Source organism: Pogona vitticeps, chromosome 4 (genome assembly GCF_051106095.1).
Source record: "Pogona vitticeps strain Pit_001003342236 chromosome 4, PviZW2.1, whole genome shotgun sequence".
NCBI classification, from domain to species: Eukaryota; Metazoa; Chordata; class Lepidosauria; order Squamata; family Agamidae; genus Pogona; species Pogona vitticeps.
Window position 1 is genome coordinate 3,340,301 of NC_135786.1, and position 10,608 is coordinate 3,350,908.

The window sequence follows — 10,608 nt, forward strand, 5'->3', positions numbered from 1 at the left end:
GTGATCCAAGATACAAGCAGAGATAGAATAACCCCCTGCCTACCTTTCCTTGTAGCTGTAAAGTAGCTGTAACCAATGAAACCATCGCACACACATTTTCTCTTTTGTGTGAACTAATTAACACAGGCATTTCACTGTCCATAGTTTCCAAAGAAGGTGACCGTATTACTCTTCTAAGCCCTTGGTGGCAGGCCAATACGGTAATTGCTTGCAGACAGCTCCACAATCTCCAACAACTGCTAACAAACCATAGACTACACAACGCAAATACAGGGAGGGGGACCAAACCTGCTGAAGACCTCAGTGCCAGTCTGTCCCCATCTCCCCTTGCAGCAACATTCCAGGCCCCAACAATCTCCCCCCATAGCATCAGATGCTCATTCACTTTTTGGTCTGCTAACCACAAAAGCTCACACTGAAATAAATGTGTTGGTCTTTAAAGTGCCACAGTATTTTGGCTCTCCTTTCTTGTTCCCATTTAATTTTGCCAACAAGCTTAGACAAACTAACTAAGCTATTTCTTGGGAATAGCCCCTTTCTGGCCACTGTATTCCTTATTTACAGTGACTATATATCACACCTTTGGCCAGAATCATCATAACGGCGCAAATGCCAAGACAGGAGGTTGCAACAGACCATTGTTTCTTATGACACGTGAATCCAAAACTACTGTACGGTTAACTTCTGACAGAGAAGATCATCAACAAACGGTTCGCGAAGCAGGGACCTAATCAACGTAAAGCGGATTTTCCCCATAGGAACCATTGTTTTGCGATCGCAAAAAAGTCATCGTCAAGCGATTTCGTCGTTTACCAGGGTAAGCATCTAGCGGGGCACCACTGTATCCCACAAGGTGCTAGTCCCCCTCTATTCATCACTGATTAGGCTTCACCTTGAGTGTTGTGTCCAGTTCTGGACACACTTCAGGAAGGATGCTGACAAATTGGAACAAGTTCAGAGGAGGGCAACAAAGATGATCAGGGGGCTGGAAACCAAGCCTTATGAGGAAAGGCTGAAAGAAATGGGCATGTTTAGCCCTGAGAAAAGAAGACTGAGGAGAAATATGATAGCACCTTTCAAATATTTGAAGGGCTGTGATATAGACTGGCAAGATCTGTTCTCGATCACCCCAGAGTGCAGGACACACAACAATGTGCTCAAGTTAAAGGAAGCCAGATTTTGTTTGAATATCAGGAAAAACGTCTTAACTGTTAGAGCAGTACGACAGTGGAACCAGTTACCTCGGGAGTTGGTGAGTGCTCCAACACTGGAGGAATTCAAGATAAAACTTGGATGATCACCTGGCAGATATGCCTTGATTGTATTCCTGCCTTGTGCAGGGTATTGGACATGACAGCCTTGTAGGCCCCTTCCAATTTCACTTTTCTATGACTAAAAACTCAGAAAACATTAAAAACTATTTTAAAAATAGCACTAAGCGACTCAGTCATGACTGTTAAAAACCTGCCTGAAAAGGTGCATCTTCAGCTGTCAGCAGAAGGATAAAAAGGAGGGGACCAACCTGACCTCCTGAGGGAGAGCATTCCATAACCTGGGAGTTGCCACAGAGAAGACCCTCCCTTGTGTTCTCATCAACTGCTTCTGCACTGGCAATGGAACCGAGAGGAGGACATCCTGGGAGGACCATAAGCACAGGGAAGGCTCATTTGGGGAGATACGGTTTGTCAGGTAGCCTGAGTTGCTAGGTCACTTGGAATTAAACCCAGTGCATGCTGTTCAAGTATACTCTGGCTTATTTTTTGCTGCTGAACCTCAGCCTTATCACATATTCCCAGGTGTCTGGCCCATTCTAACCTTTCTTCATCCTAAGGAATTGAATTCAATTGAGTCAAACGAGTGTCAGAGCTGCTCTAATTGCCTCTTGGATGCCAAGAAAGGTCACTTCCCACCTACCCTAACAAACACTTCCAATGCAGAGCTATGTATAGCGTGTAGCAAAAACATCTGGGAAGCCCCAGATCAGAAAGGCAAGATGCAAGCTTTATTTGCCAGCTTGGGAGTCTTGCTGGATTTGCAACATAATCCCTAGTTAATTCTGCTTATCCATCATGCTTGATGTTGCAAGAGATCCATTTGCGGAACAGGGTCAGTCAAATGAGATAAAAGCTGTGCCAGTATTTCCCAGGCTTCTGAGCTTCCCACCCCATCCCAAGATCCGTGTCTCCCTTCCCAGCAGCCCAAAAATAAACGCCCCTGACATCGCATGCCCTGTAATTCAGGCTGCACACACTCCAGGAGACATCAAGATGGAACAAGTTAAAAATAGGTGTTAAAGGGATAGAAGAGGATCAAGGTTGATGTGTTGAACTCCGTGCAGAGGAGAGCCACAAAACCCACCCAAGGCTCCAACAGCTGTTCTTCAGGATAGCAGGCCCCAGAGATTCATACAGCACAGGGAAGAACACAAGGGGAAATGACTGACCAATATCCTTGCAACATTCTCATCAACTCCTCACAGCCAAAGACCTGGCCACGCACTAAATTCTCTAGATCAGTGGTTCTTAACCTTTGTTACTCAGATGTTTTTGAACTGCAACTCCCAGAAACCCCAGTCAGGACAGCTGGTGGTGAAGGCTTCTGGGAGTTGCAGTCCAAAACTCCTGAGTAACCCAAGGTTAAGAACCAGTGCTCTAGATCAGTGGTTCTTAACCTTTGTTTCTCAGATGCTTTTGAACTGCAACTCCCAGAAACCCCAGTCAGGACAGCTGGTGGTAAGGCTTCTGGGAGTTGCAGTCCAAAACTCCTGAGTAACCCAAGGTTAAGAACCAGTGCTCTAGATAAGCTTTCAGATGGGGGGGGGGACTCTTAATCGGGCATGATGATATTACAAAAAGCTGGAGAGGAAGACTCATGATTAGATCACAGCAATCTGCATCTTATAGAAATATGTAATGGAGAAGATGATGCAGACAGCAGGCTTTTCAGGTGTTAATTCAGCCTGGACGGCTATTGTTTTGTTTGTAAACCAAGAAGGCCATAAAAAATCTCCATTATTAATCTAATGCCTAAACTATGGTCTGTAGCATCTTCCCTACTAGATCCTTAGACAACACGCAGATCACTCTGCTCCTAAGGCCATCTCACTTTATGTAAAACTATCATACCAAAGAACACAGATTTGTCTTATGTGCAGCATTCCCCATGTTTTGCTTGAACTTGGCTACTTTTTAGGACTACGTATAGCTCACTGAATTACAACCGCACCAGAATGTCCACTGATTGTGCTGGCTGGGGAATTCTAAAATTTCCAAGTCCTCCTCCTATGTCTGAAGCACCCTGTTCCTTCCAATTAGGTGTATCTCTATTCTCTTACACAACATACAGTATATTATACATACAGTTAAGGGGCTAGATACTCCCAATTGTTAACTTTCTTTCCTTCTTCAATCTTGACAGGCAGCCCTGACTAGAACATCTTATTTATACTGTCAGAACACATTGGCTTGTATCACCATGGCCAGATGAGATATCTTTAGGAATGTGCGTGGGTGGTGCACTAGCCTTAACTATAATAGGTCTATGACCACAGCTGAAACTTGGTGGTTCATGACTGACTCTTCTAGACGAACTAAAGAAAAGGGATCTGTACTGCAAATCCTGCTAGCAAGGAGGCTGATACTTCCTATCTGTATGCATCACACATCAGGGCGTGTTACACGGGGGGGGGGGACAGTCCTCCTTCACTGCAGTGGATCTTATGTGATGCTTTGAACTGCATGAGAAAATCAGTGCATAAACGGGAGCATTTTGTCTTACTGAAGAGAAAAACATACTGTTTTGCTCCTCTGTTTCTTAGAGAGCAAACAACTTTCAGGTGACACACTGTTGCACAGTTTGTCTCAAGGAACACAAACACATTTAGCTCCCTATGTAGAATTTCTCACTCCTATGCTATGTTTTTATGCCAGCCAGCATGAATTTCAGGTGCTGATTCCCCTCCCCACCTCCCAATTCTGCACACCTTATTTTTTTTCCTTTGACACCTTCAGTTATTTGTGCTTCTGGACTCCAGGGGAGTGTCAATAAAGTGGCTGACACCTTACTGCTGGGTAAGAATAATCAGGTTTGGCCTACACAAGCACAAAGCTCTGAACACTGGAAGTAAGGAACAGGGTTGAGTTGATTTAAATCAATTAAATTTTTTTAAATGATTGATTTTTATCCACCTTGGTAAGGAGTAGGTTGAAGTGAAGTGAAATCTGAACACCTATAACAACACTCATTTTCCGAGACTGCATGCTACCTTCAATATCAATTTCTTTAAGCCTTGTTCACATTCCAGTAGCACTGATGATTGCCCTCAAAGGATGATTCTCCTTTTACATTTGGCTTCATAATTTCTGGCTTCCCTGGAACAAGAAATTCAGACCAGCCCACCACAGCAAAGATACAATGCAGTATAGAAGTGTGCTATTTCCATACTGTATATTGTCTCATCAACAACACGCACACGTTCTGTGACAAACTAAGCATAGCTTCAGACAGTCAACCATCTTAGAAAAAGATTTTGCTTTGTTTTACAAGCACGTAAAGATTCAGGACAAGTAATCCATGAATATTATTTTATACAAAGCAGAAATATGTTTTTAAAATAAAATAAAAAAATTAAAAGTAACTTCTGTTGTTCAATGTACATAGTAATGTTTTCCCTATGGAAATCACCATCTGTTTAAATATGCATAGCTAACATATTGTTATCTCTAAGGCAGGCAGTCTTACACCAGAGCTGGGGACAAGTCCTATTGAGCTTAACTGGATTTGTGCTTTAACAGAAAGGAACAGAATGGAAATGCACAGAATTGCAGAGTTTTAAGCATATTTAGTTGCCTGTAAACCTCACTGAACACAGTCAAACATACCTCCAAGTAAACAGGAGTAAAACTGGGTTCTACAACACAGTTCCCATCAAAGTAGTACACCTGCTTCTGGTTTGCCTGTGGCTGATTAAATTGCAATTGCATGCAGAAAACGAAAACGTCAGTCCTCAAATGGCAATGCTATCTCAACTCTGTTCTCTGTGTTGAGAGATTATGTGAGCATGTTGTGAGTGGGCCAAGATGAAACCTTATTTTAACAAGCAATATTATGCTTTATTCTTTTATGTTTCATTCTTATTCATAGTTAATGGTTGATGTATATTTTCAATAATAGATTTTTCTGTGATGAGTCTTAAGCATTGTATGGGTTATGTAGTCTGAAATCAAAATACCTTGTAACCTTTGTAACAGAACTCTAACAAAAGATTACATTTTCTGTTATAATGCCCTTGTAGTTGAGACCAAGCCCTTATTGAATTATAATGTAACACAAGCAGAGTACTTTGAATAACTATTTCCTGCATTGATTATGCTATTTTGTAATGTACTATGATTTAATCCTTGCATTTATTGATTATTTTAGTATACATTTATATCTATATGTGTATGTATATCTCTTTTCTGGGTGCCTTTAATTCAACCCGGGAACTCCTGACCTTTGGGCCAGAAAGAGTTACACCTAGCATTTCACATTCTTGCATGTCAAAGCAGATAATGTCTCCAAGAAGAGAGTATTTGGGGTTCGTTTCCAATAACAATTAGAGACTGAATTACATCAACAAGGGTTGTTATGAAGACAATTCAGGAGATAGATGGCCCATCGGAATGAGGGGGGGAGGAAGCTACAGTCATCTTGAGTTTAACACATTGAGGAGAATTGCTTCTTTTGAAGGCCATATATCAAGGCCCAGGAAGACAGACAAGAGTTACATAAACATGCGACTGGAGATAAGGGAAATCCAGACATGCTCAGAGTAGACACGTTGACTCTTTTTGGGGTAGGGACACGAGGTACTAGATGAGAGATTCAAAGGGGACCAATAGAATGAATTTACAAAATATCTTTGGCCAATAACAGGCAGGATTGAAAGGTATGGGTTCAAGGCACCAATCGTAATACTTCTCTTTATGGCTCTTTGTCTGTAACTATTATAAAACATAGGCTCACTCTTTATTCTGGGTCTCCCTCTGCTTTTAAGATGGGAGGCCCAGCTGAATTTTTGTACTTTAATAAAATTGGCTTGTTCAGCTGTCTTGTGTCTTAGCCTGTGATCCTTGCCAGAGAACTCGAACCCAGTACTGGTCTAATCTCAATTCAGATTTGGCCGGTAACAATGTGTTTGCAGAACAAATGGAGTATGGCCCAGTCGCAGGCTTACCTCCTCATTGAGAACTGTGCCCGAAGCCTCATCAGTGTAATTTCTCTCTTTTAAAAATAATGTTTAGAACACACACAAGAGATGAACATTTCCATAACTAACAAGACTGGCTGACTTTTCCAAAAATCTGGAGATGTTTAATTTCTTTGTGGCCAAAGCTAATTACAAGTCCCAGGAGATTCAGAGCAAAATGCAACCTCTGCAAAGGCAGGGTGAGTGTAGGCATACATGCAAAATGTCCCTCTTTCCATCAAGTCTTTCCTCTCCCCCCACTTCAAGGCTACCAAGCTTTGTGGTATCACTGGTGACCTCACTGATTAGGTCACAAGCCGTGTATGGGCCCAAAAGACGCTGAAGGCTAATCCTATGCCTCCACCTGACCACCGACAGAAAAACAAAAACAATGTACGGCCAGTCCCACTGAGAAGTCGAAGAAAGACATATAAATGACTGTCACAGAACACCAAGACATGCAAAGCCTCAAACCTCCTTTAAGAATGACAGGGCCTGTCCTGGCAAACGGATGAACAGCTGGCCCTGGGTGCAGATGTGGGTCCCAAAAAGCAAGGCAGAAAAGCCTGTAATAAATACATAAAGTTGTTTTATTTGCATGTGTGTGTTTATGTGTAACACAGTAGGGCTTATTTTCAAGGGATGTTTTATTGTTTTCCATGTACAACAATCTACATTTATTCAAATACAGTCATGTCATCTTCTGGTGGCTGCACCAGGGCGGAGGGTGGGGTTTCACTTAACTGGGGCTTATTTTTGAGGTAGGGCTTATATTACCAGCATCCTGAAAAAGCAGACTAGGGCTTATTTTCAGGTTAGATCTTATTTTGGGGTAAAAAGGTTATGTATATGTATGTGCATATGTACCTACGTGTGGGTATGTATGCATATATGCACACATATATATGATACCAGGGGGAGAAGATTATACAATTTCAGAAATAATTTCAGACACTGAAGAAGCCATGTTTTAAACCTGACACAATGTTTGAGAAATACCAGGCCTCACATGCCTTGCAATACAGTACTAAACCCCAACCATTCACATCTCACACAGATAGTATTTATGCCCCATCTAGAATAACAAAATAACACTTTCTTCTGCCTCAAAGATGCCAATCTTCAGGTAACAAATGGTGCAGATGGCCACTATCAGAATGTAAGGAGGAGGAAAACAGCAATCAGCATTTTCACACTTTTCAGTAAATTACAATTCTTGAAGGCCATACATCCAGGGCCCAGGAAGAAACATACATAAACATATCAATAGATAAGGAAATCGAAACTCTCCTCTCCAGGCGTCCTGGTGCATCCTGACCCCACAGGTCAAGTAGACATGGGGGCGTTTCGTTTCGTTTAGTCATGTCCGGCTCTTCGTGACCCCATGGACCAGAGCACGCCAGGCCCTCCTATCTTCTACTGCCTCCGGGAGTTCTGTCAAGTTCATGTTGGTTGCTTCGCAGACACTGTCCAGCCATCTCATCCTCGGTCTTCCCCCTTCTCCTCTTGCCATCACACTTTCCCAACATCAGGGTCTTTTCCAGGGAGTCTTTTCTTCTCATTAGATGGCCAAAGTACTGGAGCCTCAGCTTCAGGATCTGTCCTTCCAGTGAGCACTCAGGGTTGATTTCCTTTAGAATTGAAAGGTTTGTTCTCCTTGCAGTCCAGGGGACTCTCAAGTCTCCTCCAGCACCACAATTCAAAGGCATAAATTCTTCGGTGGTCTGCTTTCTTGGGGGCACAGTATGGATATTTGCTTGTAGCCAATGACTTTACGTAGTGGGCGCCTTTGGCCCAGTGGATCCAAACTTAGGGTTCAGATGACCCATAGAAATGTTGTACTTGATTGCTCTTTGTTTGTGATCATTATGAAACATGGGTACCCGATGTCCTCGGGGCCTTTTTCCTCTTCCTTTAAGGTGGGGGGGGGGCTGACCTTTTCTTGCTTTAGCATTCAAATAAAATCGGACCTTTGGTTCAGCTGTTGCGTCTCAGCCTGTGTTCCTCGCCGCAAGATATATACTGTATTCTAGAGCTTGCCCGGTAACATATACGTATGTAAACACCCTTGCAAACTGGCCGGGTCTGTAAAAAGGCACCAAGCCCTTCTCAACCGGGCCTCTGCTGCCTTCCCCCGTCCCTTCCTCCCCTTCTTTGGCTTCGGCCGAGCCTTTTTCCCCTCGGTTTTCAGCCCGGGCCGCCCAGCGACCGACCCGCCCGCCAGGCCTGCCTTTCCCTCCGTGGCCTCATGGTTACTACCTCCCCCCTTGAGGGCCTTCTCCTCAGCGGGAAGGCGGCCGGTAACTGAACGAACACACAACACACACACACAAGGGGGGAGCCCTCCCCTCCCCCGCTGCTCGGAACCCCGGGCCTGAAAAACGCGGCTTTGGGGGGGGCGGGCCTGCTCGGTGAGAGGAATTATTTCCTCTTTTTTGTGAGGGAGGGGAAATATTAGGGTCCCCACACGGACATTTTTGAGCCTAGCGTTGACGGTGTGTGTGGGTGTGTGAAGCCTCCCCCAAGCTTCTTTAATTAATCTTTGTGGGGGGCCTCCCTAATTAAAAGGTGCTGCTTGTGTGTGTCTGTGTGTGGACGATTTCTGTGATCCCCCCCAGGAAGCTGCCCTTCCCCCACCCGGCGCTGAGGAGTAATTCTGAGGGGGGGGGGAAATAAGAGGCCGCCGGACCGAGGGGAGAACCGCCTCTTCCCCCCCCCCCAATTCCAAACCTGAGGAGGACCCGATTCCTTCTCTCCCACACATACTCACCGAACTCCCCGAGGGGAAAGGAGAGGCCCGCGTCCGCCACCGCGCGCTTTCCCGGACCCCGCACCTCCCTCACGGCCGGCCGCCTCGACGCCCCGACTCACCACCGTTGGGATTTTTTCAAATTTCTCCCTCAAATCCAAACCAACCAATCACCGCCCGCCGGACCGCCCCCCTCAGGCGCGCCGATTGGTCAGAAGGCGGAGAACCACGGGGGGGGAGGGAGGGAAGGGCGGGGCGCCAAGGCGTGAACCACCCGGCCACGCCTCCCCCTCCTGGAGGAAACAACGTTTACGGAGCGAGACTCTTTTTTCCCCTCCCAGAGGCCCTCGCTCAGCGGGCCGCAAGGGATCCTGGGAGGCGTAGTTTGGCAGAGAGGCGGAAGGAAGAGGCCAGCCTGGAAAGAACCCTGAGAATAAACGACCACGCCCAGAGAGGGTGGCGCGCGTGCGCCTGCCAGCCAGCCAGTCCCCCTTCGGGGTTCTTTCAATTCAGGCCTGGCCCTATGGATGGCGCGGACTACAGCTCCCATAATGCCCGGCTATAGGTCTTGCTAGTTTGGGGGTTCTGGGAATCAAAGGCCGAAACAGAGCTTTCACTTATCCCGCCAAAGTATCCTGGAAACGAGGCAGAGCCTAAGGGAAAGGCTGCTGTTTTCCTATTCCTTGTGCTTTTTACCCCCCCCCCCCCCCGTATTGTGGCCTGGATTGTTTTTTTGTAACTATAACAGACAGAAATCCAATCCTGAAATGGGCTGCATCCATTCATTCCAGGGCACCCCTAGAGATCTAAACAGGGACTAGGGCTTTGTGGCTCCCTAGGCAGAATAAGCATCTGGCTTTCGATTCATTTTTATGAAATAAAAACCCGCTTCTTCCTGTGCCTATGGAGCCACAAAAGGGTTTTCTTCCCCCAAACTGATTTCAGCAGAATCGCCGTTTTCCTTCCTTGGAATTCATGGCCTCAGCAAGTCAGAGATACTCTTTATCCTGATTCAGCTCATTGTTCAGTCCTGCCATCTTTTTTCTTTTAGGTGAATGCTCATGGATATTATTTTTATCTTGTTTAATTTTATATTGGCTGATTTATACTTTGGCTTGTTATTCTACTGTTTCGTTTCATACCCTGTTTTATGCTATGTAACACCGCCCAGAGTGGCCTGGGTTGCCAGAGGGGTGGTATATAAATCAAATCAATCAATCAATCAATCAATCAATCAATCAATCAATCAATCAATCAATAAATAAATAAAGCCTAACCTAAGTCCTTTACGTCTTGCCAGAGAACAAACTTATCCATTCTGAAGGAAATCAACCCTGAGTGCTTCCTGGAAGGACAGATCCAGAAACTGAAGCTCCAATCCTTTGGCCATCTCATGAGAAGAGAAGACTCCCTGAAAAAGATTCTGATGTAGGGAAAGTATGAAGGCAAGAGGAGAAGGGGACGACAGAGGATGAGATGGCTGGACACGGTCAGCGAAGCGACCAGCATGACTTTGACCCAACTCCAGGAGAGGCAGTGGAAGACAGGAGGGCCTGGCGTCCTCTGGTCCATGGGATCACGAAGAGTCAGACACGACTTAACGACTAAACAACAACAAAAGCAACCAAAG

At 45.2% G+C, this 10,608-nt stretch overlaps 1 protein-coding gene across 4 annotated transcripts in view; it reads right to left on the reverse strand.

Annotated features, from left to right (window-relative positions):
• Positions 1–9,152, reverse strand: part of TPX2 (TPX2 microtubule nucleation factor) — a 46,102-nt gene extending 36,950 nt beyond the window's left edge. For 2 of the 4 annotated variants that reach the window (XM_020807864.3, XM_020807863.3), the window contains exon 1: positions 9,000–9,151. The gene's annotated coding sequence lies outside the window, so the exon portion shown is untranslated. Of the gene's footprint in view, positions 1–6,703; positions 6,796–8,999 lie in introns of all 4 variants that reach the window. The other 2 variants (XM_020807862.3, XM_020807861.3) reach the window with 2 other exon arrangements.
• Positions 9,153–10,608: the final 1,456 nt, after the last annotated feature.